Here is a 13,554-nt window from a genome sequence, read left to right as displayed (position 1 = left end):
AGGTCCCAATGTTTAGAGGGAGGGAGGGAGAGAGGGGAAAAGGGGAGAGGGAGGGGGAGGGAGGGAAAGAGAAAGAGAGAGAGGGCGAGAGCGAGAGAGAGCGAGTGAGCGAGAGAGAGAGAGAGAGAGAGAGAGAGAGAGAGAGAGAGAGAGAGAGAGACTGCTTGATTGGTTGTTTCAAAGGAACATGTTGATAGAGGCTGAGAAGTCCCAAGTTCTGCAGCAACACGCTGAAGATGCAGGAGAGCCAACTGCAGAGTTCCAGTCTGAGTCTGAAGGCATGTGGAGCAGGACTGAAGACGCTGTAAGTTCCAGCTGAGTCCAGAGGCAGGAGAAGACTCATGTCCCAGCTCAAAGACAGTCAGAGAGAGAGAGGGAATTCTTCCTTACTCTGCCTTTTTGTGCTATTCAGGCCTCCTGCTTTACCCAGCATATGGATTCAAAAGTTAATCGCATCCAGAAACACCCTCACAGATACAACCAGAAAAATATGTAACCAAATATATGGTCACCCTCTGGCCCAGTCAAGTTGATGCATCAAATGAACCATCGAAAGTCACAATCTCTTCATTCTTACTAGGGAGTTACTTGTCCTATATAATCAGATCAGTATTGTGAAACTTCTCCTTTTTCATCACATCCTTAACATCACCTCCTATAAGCTCATTTTTAATGGATGACCTTGCTTTCCATATTGAGAAAATGAAGGTCATCAGATGAGATTCCCCACACCCTCCCATTCATCTGCATCTTTTTCTTGTGTGTGACCACAGATGGACTTTCCGTGCTCCCATCTAAAGCAAATTGCTCCTCTAGACGTCATCTCTCTTACCTGCTCAACACCATTGCTCCAGTTTCCAGTTTCTCTCCTACAATTTCTCCCTCTATCCTAGACCACTCCCATCAGCTAACATCCATGACTATGTCTCTCCCATCTTTATTTAATGACCCTTCGCTAGACCCTTTACCCTGATAGCTCTGTTTCTTTGCTTTCTTTCATAGAAAATCTCTTTAAAATGTTCTCTATACTTGCTGCCTCCGTATTCTCCCCTTACATTCTCTCTTAAATCCAGTCCAGCTTTCATATCCATGCCTTCCTCCCCCACTCCCCATCAAAAGTGTTCTTTTCAAGTCTCCATGAAGACACATTACTAATCCATGGTCAGTTCTTAGTCTTCTTACCTGTCCCATCAGCATCATTTGCGACAGGTGGTTACTTCTTCCTGTTTGACTTTGATGCCTCTTTCTGCATTTGGCCTCTAGGACACCACACTCTCCTGGTTTCTGCCTAACTTGCTGATCATTCCCTTTCAATCTTCTTTGCTTATTGCTCCCAACCTCTTCTTACTGAAGTGCCCTTGTGCTTGGACTTTAGTCTACTTCTCTCCTCTATCCACATTCACTCCCATGTGATCCACCCTATCTTGTAGCTTTCAATAACAACTACACGCCAGCAACTCGCAGGTTTCTATGTCTCACCCAAACCTCTCTTCTAAACACTGGACTTGGAAATCTCCGCTGATTTGCATAAAGATTTTTCAAACTCAATATGTCTATAACTCAATTCCTAATCTTTTTTCCCCCCAAAAGACCAGAAGTAGTCAAGTGAACAGTTTTGGACGTCCTCTCTGGGTTTCAGTCCCAACAACTCCCACTTTCTAGCTCAATTGTTGGGCAATTTATTTAACATTTTTGAAACCCTGTTTCCACATCCACAAGTGAGGATTAAAACAGTGGCTATCTCATGGGATTTTTCTGAAGATTATAAGAGTTCACACATGGAAAACACTTTAAACAGTGCCTGGCACGCAGGAATTCCTCAATAAACATTACTTATTCACTTCTTGGGTGAACAAGTACTGCTAAACATCTTCTTAATTTTTTCCTTCCAGCATTATTGAGGTATAATTGATAAACAAAGTTTGTATATATTTAGTGTGTACAATGTAATGATTAATATGCATATACATTATGAAATAATTACCAAATCAAGTTAATTAACATGATGGATAAGTTCTGGGGATCTAATGTACAACATGGTGACTAGAGTGAATGATTTTGCATTGTGTGCTTGCAATTTGCTAAGATAGTAGATCTCAAGTGTTCTCACCACAGTAAAAAAAAAAAAGTGATTTAGTCTAATAATCTTTTCAAATGTGTCCCCTTCTCTCCAGCCACACCTTCTTATTTCCTCCCTTTTGTCCTCCTGCAACCCATCCTCCATGATGAGTGTCGTATTCATCTAAAGAATGTCTCTTCACCCAATTTAAAAACCAACGTTTCATTGCCTTAGAATGAGGCCTTCCCACATGGCCCAACATTACCAGTTTTCTCTCCTACCACTCTGATGCCTGTAGCCTTTCTCCTTCTAACGACACTGACTTTTTTCCTACATCTGTGCTTTCCCTGCCAGCAATGCCCTTTGCCCTCACTTCCTCACTCTCTAATGTAGTCATAGGAAGAAACGTTCCTGGCAAGCCATGCTGAAATCTTAATGAGAAGCCACTGACAGAAACCTCATTCTCAGGATTTTTTCTGCTTCCTTCTGAAGTAAAAGGGGTTGGGGAGAAAGGCGTGGAAGCAAACCCACATCAGGGAAATTGCTTTTAATAAAGTCCTTCTCTACAAGCACTTCACATGGACCAATTTATTAACTCTTACAGGGCTACACTAACCAAGCCCTTTCCTACCTCTACCTGTCACATCAGCTGTGGAGAAAACATCCATCTGCAGCCAAACACCTGCACCGGTTCCTGTCTCCTTCTCTGGAGGACTGAGGATAATAGCAAAAGGCAGGGAAGCAGGTTCACAAAATGAATCATGATAATAAGGAAAATGTGGATATTTCAATTGTTTGTGCACATATTTTCTCTTCTACACTAGCCTCCTTGACACCTGTTCAGATACACACACACACACGTGCGTGCGCGCACCAGAGAATGACATTGTCACTCCCTGACATACTATGTATTGACTTTTGTTCTACTCTCTGGCCCCTCCCCATCCCACCACTGAAATACAAACCCTCTGGGACTTAGCTGTTTTGCTCACTGTTACATAGCTAGTGCATAGTTTCGCAGCAACATGTAATAAGTTCTCAACAAATAGTTGATGGATAGATGTATGAATGAATGAATGAATGAATGAATGAATGAATGAATGAACGAACGAACGAACGCATGCATGCATGATGGGTGGATGACTGAATGGTGAAAACGACTTACTAAACTTACAATAGTAGAAGTGTTGCTACTTACTAATTACACGATCTTGAATCAGGAGTTAAATCTAATGACCGCATGAAAGATGGATGGATGGATGGATGGATGGATGGATGGATGGATGGATGGATGGATGGATGATGAAATGGTGGAAGAACTCACTAAACTTATAATCAATTGAAGTTTAGCTGTTTCCTAACTTCACTTAAGTTAGGACTGAAACATCTCTGGGCCTCTGTATTCTCATCTATAAAAATATAAGCACAACAGCATTTTAAAAGAAAATAAATTACAGAAGAATTTACTCTACACATACCACCATGCCCACTTTCACCCCATTGTCTCTGTGGAGCCTTTACTTGTTCCTCTGGGCAGGGTCTGACACTTCTCCAGATCCCCCCCGTACTTGTATGCATAGTTATTAAGAATGATCACTGAGGTTCAAGAATGTACTTTGAAGAACAGAATTTAAAGACTAACTGAAAAGAGACACACCAGAAGATGAATGGGGGACAGTGGCGAACGCTAGAAATGCACCAACGCGCATGAGGACTTTTGGACAAAATTAAGACAATTCACAGGAAGAAAGAAAAATAGAGAAGGAAGTAAGGGGAGAAAAGTGGTACAGGCAGCCCCAATATTCATGACATCAGAAAATTATCAGCATGGAATTGGTGGATTTTTTTAGGGACAGGAAGACCCTACAGCCTGAGGACAGCTCAAAGCTCCATGATCATTAGGTCCCCATGGAAAGGATAGGAGGGACGTAGGACTGTCATTTATCACATTGAGGGCACAGGAAGGATGCCCACGTGTCAGTGATTGTCCTGCATCCCAGTAAACATGTCTGTACTTATAAGGTGAACAAATGATAGGACCTTAGAGATGGGTCTCCGGACTCAGCAACGTTGCTGCAGAGGGACTCATTGGTGTCCTAGTTGAAGAGGAACAGTGCCACCCAGTGCTCTGAAGCCGGCACCTGCCTCGCTGTTAGCATTTTTCACAGCTGAAAGAATTTGAGAATCTGTTTCAGCTAAAACATATTTTGGGCTCAAGTATAAGCAGTTGATTTATTGCCACGTATAAATGACCCAGTCGTTCATTTTATGCTTTAAGAGAGGGAGAATGGATGAGGAAAGAAAAGCAAGAGGGTAAGAGGGTGTTGAGGGTATCAATTATGGGTCAGGAGACCGCCCTGTGGAGACTGTAAAAAGAGGAAATGAACACAGAGGGCAGCTCTGAAAAGCTAATTTTGCAAAGGCCTGTCATGCATTTGGGGAAAGATAAACAGAAAGTATGTGCGAAGCTATCAGTTGTGCAAAGGCATGGAGGACTCCAGCAGGGAATCTATGTAACAAACCCCACAGTAGAAGATGTCAAGGTCTGTGGGAACAGAGGAGGGAGCAATAAATCTAACATGTGTAGGAGAATAAGATGCTGGCCAACCAGGATTCTAATCCCAGCTCTAACATTTCCTCACCATGGGTCCTAAGACAAGTTATCTTAAAACTCTGTGAGTCTGTTTCCTCTGTGCAAATGGGAGTGGTGATAATGACCACACCATACTGCAAGGATTAAATAACTGAAAGTATTGCAAGAGCCTAACACAAGGTTTAACTCCTACAAATATTCACTAAAGGCGATTTTCTATCATAGAAGAGACTTCAGGGAAGGTTGTGTTGGAAAGGTGACTTTGGGGCTAGAGGCCAAAGAAGTAAGAGTCCCATTTTCTTAGTTGAAGAACTCATATCCGCCTTAATTGAAGGGATAGCTCATGATGGATATGCATGGATCAGTGAGGACCAAGGCTGCTATCCCTCCAACCAGCCAGATAAATGACTCATTGCAAGAGGTTAGCGAGTGATGGCTGTCACAGGCAGATCACCCAGACATCCCAAAGAATTAGCAGGTTAGCCCCAGGTAGAGAGAGCAAACTCCCAATTCCCAAACAACCCTCTGTGCAGAGCGGCATTTAGAGATTGGAGCCTGCGGTCTGAGGCAGTGTCCCTAAGGCTGTTTCATAGGCTGTGGCTGAAAACTGTGGGCCAGGGAGGTATGTATTACAGACAGCAAGAAAGGTGATTCGTGTACTTTATGAGGGCGATCTGCTGCTTTTCTGCCTCTAAGCGATTCAGAAGGCATTGTTACTGGAGAAGATTAGGCTTATTCTATCCCAAAGATACTGGTTCTCAACACCATTTGTTTTCCTGGCTGGTGGGTAACACACATTTAAATATTTCTCACCTCTAACGCTGGAATTTGCAGATTCTTCCAAGTCCTGCTCAACAATCACAGCAACACTTCAGGTGAGAGGAAATATCTGTTGTGAAAAGGAAAAGGCTTCTTTCCTCCCACGCAGCAGTGTTGTTGGATAACAGTTCTGCCCATCTTTATGCCTCGCTTACAGCGCCACCTACCGTTCGGAAGTAAGTGACTTCCTAAACAGGAGATAACTTGATAACTTTCCCTTTAGGAGCCTTACAAAATTGATGCTGTTTCGCCAGCCAAGAAAAATAGAGATCAACACTGTACAAGGCATCAGAATATGCCAAAAGAAGTGAAAGTGACACATGCAACCAAAGAGATATTTTATTTCAAAGTAGGAGGGCAGGGAGCGACATCAGGGCAAAGAAATAAATTTGTGGATATGTCCAAATTAAATTGAACTCAACATGAAATTAATAATTGAGCCTAGCAATACCAGTATGTGCTTAGCACAGCTAGGTGCTATGCTAAACTAGGTGATACTTCAGTGCTAGAGAGGATACGACTTTTGCCTTCAAAGAACCAACTTTAAAACACAATTAATATACAGAGGAATTAAGTATATGATCAAGTTATAAAGAGTATGGGAAGGGAGCCTAAAGCAGACACACCTTTGAGAGTCTGTGAATGGGGGGGGTGGGAGTGTCTCTGAGTGGAATCTTTAACAAGCTAGCGAAGTAAAGGCAAGAGAGACAGGAAGAAGTGTTCAGTCTGCAGGGCTTAATAGATATACCGGGGGTGCCAAACAATGTACACATTTTAAGAGATGTCATCTATGTATTATTTTTCGAATTTGAATTGAATTATGGTAGCAATACGTAGTATGACGTTCACTCAAAAGATGGCATTAATCAAATGAATGGTAGCGTCCTTCATTGTATGACAATTTTAATAGTTTTATTCTTTCTTAAAATGTGTATACATTTTTTGGCACCCTTTGTATTTAGCTATTTAGTGATGTCAACTAAATCTGGGGGTCATCCAAGAGCTGCCCTAATTCTCTGATGGGGAGGGGCCCTCAGCATTACCAAATTAAAGAGGGCTCATTTGCCTGAGCACATCAAAACCAAATGAGACACGAACAGGGGTTTGCAGCAAAGAAAGTAAGGGTTTATTTCAGGAAATGGCACCACACCCAGAGACACAGGTGAGCTAGCACTCAAAGACCTACTTCCCTGATGGCTTCTAGGGGATGGGTTATATAGGGGGTGTCGTGCAGGGCGTCATGCAGGGTCTCTGCTCCCGCTCCCTGCACAAGAACGCAGGATATGGTGAGGCCAAAAAGGAACACCCACGGAGCCATAAGTAGGGGAGTCACATCATTATATTCTCGCTGGCAGCATCCGCCTCTCTGCAATCCGCTCTTGCTAGCTCAGCCACCATCTTCTTGCTAGCCCCCATTTTCTGTTAGCATAGCCACAGCAGTTATATTAGTGGCTCACTGGTTACAGCTGACAGCCAAGTAGCCACAGCTGATGGCCATCCAATCACAGTTGATTGCCATTTACTACCTGAGCCAGCAGCTTTCTATGTGAGGCTGAGAGCCTGGAAACTGCTTTCTGGTGCTCTGTCCCCCCACACTCCACCCCTACAGGCTCTCGCCTCACAATCTACACCACAAGCGTCTTCCATGAGTGGCCCTGTGCGAGGAGCCTGGAGGTGAATGCAATATCCTGGACACAGCCAGGCTCTCTGGGCACAGCCAGGGTTTCTCAGGGCACCACCAATGCTTCTGGGTACAGCCAGACTTCCTGGGCTTCTTAGGGTACCACTAGTCTTCCCGGACACAGCCAGGGTTTCTCAGGGTACTGCCACTCTCTCTGGGTACAGCCAGACTTCCTGGGCTCAGCCAGGGCTCTCAGGGCACTGCTGCTCTCTCTGGGCACAGCCAGGGCTCTCAGGGCACTGCCACTCTCTCTGGGCCTCTCAGGGTACCGTGCTGGAACAACAGTGGCTCATAGTCAAGGTCCTCACATATTCTCGATGGTGGCCAGTCAATACACAAAAGCAAACATCCGCCAGTTCCACTACATGGTGGTATGTTCCCAAACAGTCAAGTGGTCCATTAAATTAGGGATGGAACCCATTCCCCATAGTCCACACTCATTCGTCAGGGGTGAGGGACGACCTTGACAACACCCTCATCACCCACGGAGGACTCAGCAAGCGTTTCCTCCTGGGATTACAAGTCCTGCATCCAGGCTGCCTCGGCAAGCACTTCCAAGCCCACAGGGCCACAACAACCTTTGCTTTCTCTGGCCTGTGCTGGTTGGGGAACCGTCCATGTCTTCCCACCCCTCCACAGGGGTCCAACTCTTGAGAACAGTGGCCACCGGACACCATACACTGTGTGGGGGCCACACATCCTCCTGCCCAGAATCAGACTCCATTCCTACCTGGTCAGAATCCTGCTAGCTGCGCCATGTGTCGTGCAGGGTGCCAGGCGGGGTCTCAGCTTCCACTCCCCACATAAGAACGCAGGACACGGTGAGGCTAAAAAGGAACACCCACTGAGCCATAGGCAGGGGAGTCATACTACTATATTCTCACTGGCGGCTAGGTTGGAGAAACAGGAAGCAGGAGCCACACTGTTCGCAACCCTCACTGCACCGCTTGCAGGTCCAGCCACCATCTTCTTGCTAGCCCCCATTTTTTCTGCTAGCGTAGCCACGGCAGTTATCTTAGTGGCCAATGGCTCACTGGTTACAGCTGATGGCCAACTAGCCACAGCTGATGGCCATCCAAGCTGATGGCCAGACTTCCTGGGCTTCTTAGGGTACCACCAGTCTTCCTGGACACAGCCAGGGCTCTCAGGGCACTGCCACTCTCTCTGGGCACCGTGCTGGAACAACAGTGACTCACAGTCAAGGTGCTTACATATTCTCGATGGTGACGAGTCAAGACACAAAAGCAAACATCCTCCAGTTCCACTACATGGTGGTAAGTTCCCAAACAAACCGTCAAGCGGTCCATTAAATTAGGGATGGAAGGCAATTCCCCATAGTCCATAGTCATTCGCCAGGGCTGTCCTGGGGATGAGGAATGACCTTGACCTCACCCTCATCTCCCATGGAGGACTCAGCAGCATTTCCTCCTGGGACTACAAGTCCTGCATCAGGGCTGCCTCAGCAAGAACTTCCCAGCACACTGGGCCGCAACGACCTTCGCTTTCTCCAGCCTGTGCTGGTTGGGGAACTGTCCACATCTTCCCACCCCTCCATGGGGGTCCAGCTCTCCACAGCTGCTCCTCCTGGTCTTCCTGAGACTGAGTGTTCACACACACAAACTGCTCCTCCGTCCTTCGGTGAGCTTCGGCCGGCACCGTACCCTGCTCGCCGCTCCATTTGTTGTGCAGGGTGTCATGCGGGATCTCTGCTCCTGCTCCCCGCACAAGAACGCAGGATATGGTGAGGCCAAAAAGGAACACCCACGGAGCCATAAGTAGGGGAGTCATACCACTATATTCTCGCTGGTGGCATCCGCCTCTCTGCAATCCGCTCTTGCCAGCTCAGCCACCATCTTCTTGCCAGCCCCCATTTTCTGCTAGCGTAGCCACAGCAGTTATATTAGTGGCCAATGGCTCACTGGTTACAGCTGACGGCCAACTAGCCACAGCCGATGGCCATCCAATCACAGTTGTTGGTCATTTACTACTTGAGCCAGCAGCTTTCTATGTGAGGCCGAGAGCCTGGAAACTGCTTTCTGGAGCTCTGTTCCCACAGGGGGACATCATTAGTCATGGTAGCTAAGGGACAGGGTTGTCGGCTCTACTGATTGGTCAGAGCTGGAGTAGGAGGCAGTTGATCGTTGAATCAGGACCTAATGGAGATGTTTGTCTGGTTTTGAGGTGATACGGCAGGTTCGTTCAGCCTTCACAGGTCTGGAGCTGAAACACGACTGAGGTCCAGATGTTATCTTTAGTTTGACTGAAACTCTGTTTCAGTAGTTGACAGACCTGAGGCTTTGTTTCTAAGACTAGAATCTGATGTCTTAAGGGCTTAGTGATGAAGGGAGTGGTCGGTCTTGCAGTCTGTGTAAAAGTGGAAGGATCAGGAAAGCAAAGAAGCGAGCCATGGTGCTATGCGACCAGACAAGGCCAGTTTCGGTCCGGAGAAAGAAAAGAGAAAACGTCATGTGAAAGAAGTGAAGTGTTTGCAGGTTGCACTGGCTGTTCTGCTTGTACTATAGCCCCGTATGCCCCGGGCACAGCTGAGGGCACTCAGGGGCAACACTACACCCAACCTGAGCTGGGAATTTAGACCACAGACCAGCAGTCTCTGGGAAGAAAAGTGACCCCTAACGTCGGGAGGTGCAGAGAAGCCATAATGTGCTGTGGTGATAAAGCAGCAGAGAAATAAAGTCTGCAGGAGAAACAATACAGTTGCATTACTGTTTACCACCTGTCTGTTACTATCATCTCTCTCCTGGATCATTGTGAGAGCTTCCTGGTCAGTGTCCCTGCTTCTGTCATTGCTCCTCTTGTTACTGGTCCAAAGTCCACTGCCCGACGCTTTGAAAGACCAGAACTCAAAACGTCAGAGTCTGGAGTAAGGAAAGCTTTGTTGATTGAGAAGGCATCCACCGAGAAGATGGACGCCCTAGTGGTTCCTCAAACCCATCTTCCGAAAGCAGAGTTCAGGCTTCCTTCCTGTGGAGGAAAGGGAAAATGGGAGGGGCTGTTGTAAAAACTGGAGCCCCAAGCAGACTTCTTCTCATGATAAGCTTGTCTAACTATTAGCCTGAAGGCCATGGAACCACACAGGTCTGACCAAGATGGGGTCAGAGAGACCAAGCATTTCACCCTGTTTGTTACACTCTCAATCTATTTTACAGCAGTGGGTGATTCCATTCAAACTTGAATGAGATCATATTAGTTTTCTTCTCGATTGTCTAATGACTTTAGATCTCAGAGTAGAAGCCTATGTATTTAAAATAGTTCAAAAAACCCACATGACTTCTCCCAGGTTCACTATCATCTTTCTGATCTAATCTCTTCCTAACTAATCTTCCATTTTTATTACTCTGCTCCAGGCAACCTAGCCTCCCTGCTGTTGCTCAAATGTGCTGCCTCAGAACCTTTGTATTTGCTTTTTCTTCAGCCTAGAATCTCTTCCTTCAGAGAGCCAAGTAACTCACTCATTTTCCTCCTTCAGGATTTGCTCAGATATCACTTCCTTCCTTTTTTCCTTCCTTCCTTCCTTCCTTCCTTCCTTCCTTCCTTCCTTCCTTCCTTCCTTCTTCTCTCTCTTTGTTTGTTATAGCACTCATCAGTTGTCTGAAAATGTCTTATTCATTTGCATGCTTAATTATTTATTATTTTTCTCATCCACTATGAGCTCCTTGAGAGCAGAGATCACATCTGTTTTTCTTTATTCTTTCATCTCTAGTACCTAGAACAGTGTGTAGAACATAACTGGTGTTCAATAAACACTTGTCAAAACAGGAATGTAAAAGGAGAGTACACATTTCTGAAAAAAATTGACCAGCCTGAATCAGAGGGAGCCACCCATGAGGCCCACAAAATACATGTTTCTGAAAAACTACTAGGTTATTGGGCATCTATTAAAATCCTGAACATATGCTTTTCTGGAAAATTACTTGACTACTAGGAATATACTAAAAACCAAACTTTTACTATAAGCCATTAATACCACTTCTCGGTGATATGGACACCTTTTTTCCATCAATTTCATTCCCACCAACAAGTCTCCTTCTAGAGAACAGAAAGAAACGTTTTAAAAGCATTTCTAAATCCCAACATACTCAGCAAATTATCTTTATTCTTGTACTAAATTCTGGGATATTTCCATTGTTGAACCATGGTCAAATTTCATTTTTGTTGTTTATGGTGGAATAGTACTGTAGCAAGATCGATACATACAGAGGATGCCAAAAACAGGTATACACATTTTAAGACAGGAAAAAAAACTGTATTAAAATTGTAATATTCTATATACACTGATAACAAAAGATGAATGCAAGTCATGTGTATACATTTTTTTGGCACCCCTGGTATGTAGACAATCTAAAAACATCTTTGAAAGTCGTTTGGAGATATATCTTCAAGAGTATCCTTTGAGACAGCCTTCAGAGTAAAAATGATATGGGGCTGTTCTTTCATTGTTGTGGTTTTATTCCTTATTCTTATTCACACAAAGGTGAGAACATACTGATGACAGAGATGTCCTTAGGCTTTTGTATTTCTACAGAGATGCCCCCATGGAGTTCAAGAACTCTCAGTGAATCATATAAGACATTTTGCTGTTTAACTTCCTACAGCATGCTAGGGCAATGCTAGAGATCTTCAACATCTTTTTAATATCCCAACCATCTCTCATAACACATGCCAGCTGTCTTTTAAGAAACACAGAAAAAAAAAATAACTCTAATACGTACAAATACTGTTAAGAAGAAAAATATAGTCAATGGCAAGGGGAGATAAAAATTGCTAAAGACTGCCTGTAAAGTTTTAATTAGATCCAATTTTGTCGAACCTGGAATGGGAAGAGAACAATGAGCTTCTATTTTTGGAGGTTACAATAATCAGAAATTCTGACAACATTGATTTACTATAAGGTGCGAGAAAACCATAGCCTCAGGTGGTGGGGTCAAAGTGCATCCTGTCCCAAAATCTCTGTGAGAAAGGGATTAGCGTTTGACTAATACACTAAAACTGTGTATTTGAGATCTAGTGCTTGTTCAGTCTGCAGGGACGCAGGCACAGATTTCTGTTTTTTCCCCCACTTTCTTTGGTGTTTCCAAAAAAAAAAAAAAATCTACTCGTTGTCACAGTGGAAAAGAATCTCACAGGACATGACGTCCATCTCTGTCTTCCCACCAATGGGAATATTGAAGCAAAGAAAGGGTTTCTCAAGTTCAATAACCAGGGTCGGCCCACAAAATGGCAAGGACCTTTTTCACTTTTAATTGTTGAAACAACAGAATAAATTAGCAAATTATAAAAAAACAAGTTAAGAAATCAAATTTTACCACCCTGCTTGGTGAACTAGTTTCATCCATGCATGCGTAAAGATTTTCACAATTGGTGTGAGAAGGATGGGTATTTCCAATGGAGTTGACATGACTTGATCACGCGATTGGATTGGGAGCAGAAGAAAATAGAGGTTGCAGACTTCCAGGAATCTGAGTTGGGCAATCGGACACAAGAGAAGCTCGAGCAGCCCAGGAAAGAAGGTGGGGTCTCATTTTCACAGCCTCCTTTTCAGCTAGACTCAGTCACGTGACCTACCTATGCTCCACCAATCAGATGCACCGGTACAAGATGTCTATTCAAAAGTGAGTGACGGGAGGAGGCCACGGGCACGTGGAATTTATTTTTCCAGAGAGATTTGTGAGTGGAGTAGTGGGAGTTCAAGCAGTAAGAGGCTGGCATCCTGCGTCTGTGCCCAGGCATGACATCAGTGGGCTCTCCAGGTGAACTTGGCTTTGAGGGTTGGGCACTGTTCTGAATATAGCGCTTCTGTCAAAGTAAGAAACAACCAAATCTGTAGAGAATTTTTATGAGTTTATGTGAGCCAAACTGGCGACAATTGCCAGGAAGCAGAGTCTCAACAGATTGAGAAAATGCTCCAGAGAACAGCAGTTTTGCAGTTGATTTCATATATTTGAATCAAAGGAGGAGACGTGAGGAGGATTACATGAAATCCATGGGTTGTAGATTAAGGGGACAGGAGAAAGCAAAGCCGGGGAATCTCTGGGATTGGATAAAAAATAAAACATGAGTCGGTACAGGATAGTTAATGATGAACATTTACAGCACGTAGAGATGGTATGTGACGAACAAGACAACAATGAGGGGTCTGTGCTCTCCTGCGCTGGTGACAGCAGCTGTGCCTTGAGTGGACTGAAAAAGAAGATTACTCTGACATTTCAAAGGTATGTTATCTTAGATACACAAAGACAAGAGACAAGCTCACTAAGGTAAAGACTAACCTTTGTCAAGGAAGCTACAGGCCCAGGACGTGACTACACACCATAACTTGCTTTTAGTTAGGAATTTTTACATTCAGACCCTCCTACCTGGTTGCTTTCGGTCTCTGAGTTTGTA

Source organism: Rhinolophus sinicus, chromosome 6, assembly GCF_057876585.1.
Source record: "Rhinolophus sinicus isolate RSI-liver-muscle chromosome 6, RSI-T2T, whole genome shotgun sequence".
NCBI lineage: Eukaryota > Metazoa > Chordata > Mammalia > Chiroptera > Rhinolophidae > Rhinolophus > Rhinolophus sinicus.
The sequence above is the reverse complement of the archived record's forward strand: the minus strand, read 5'-3'. Positions refer to the sequence as shown.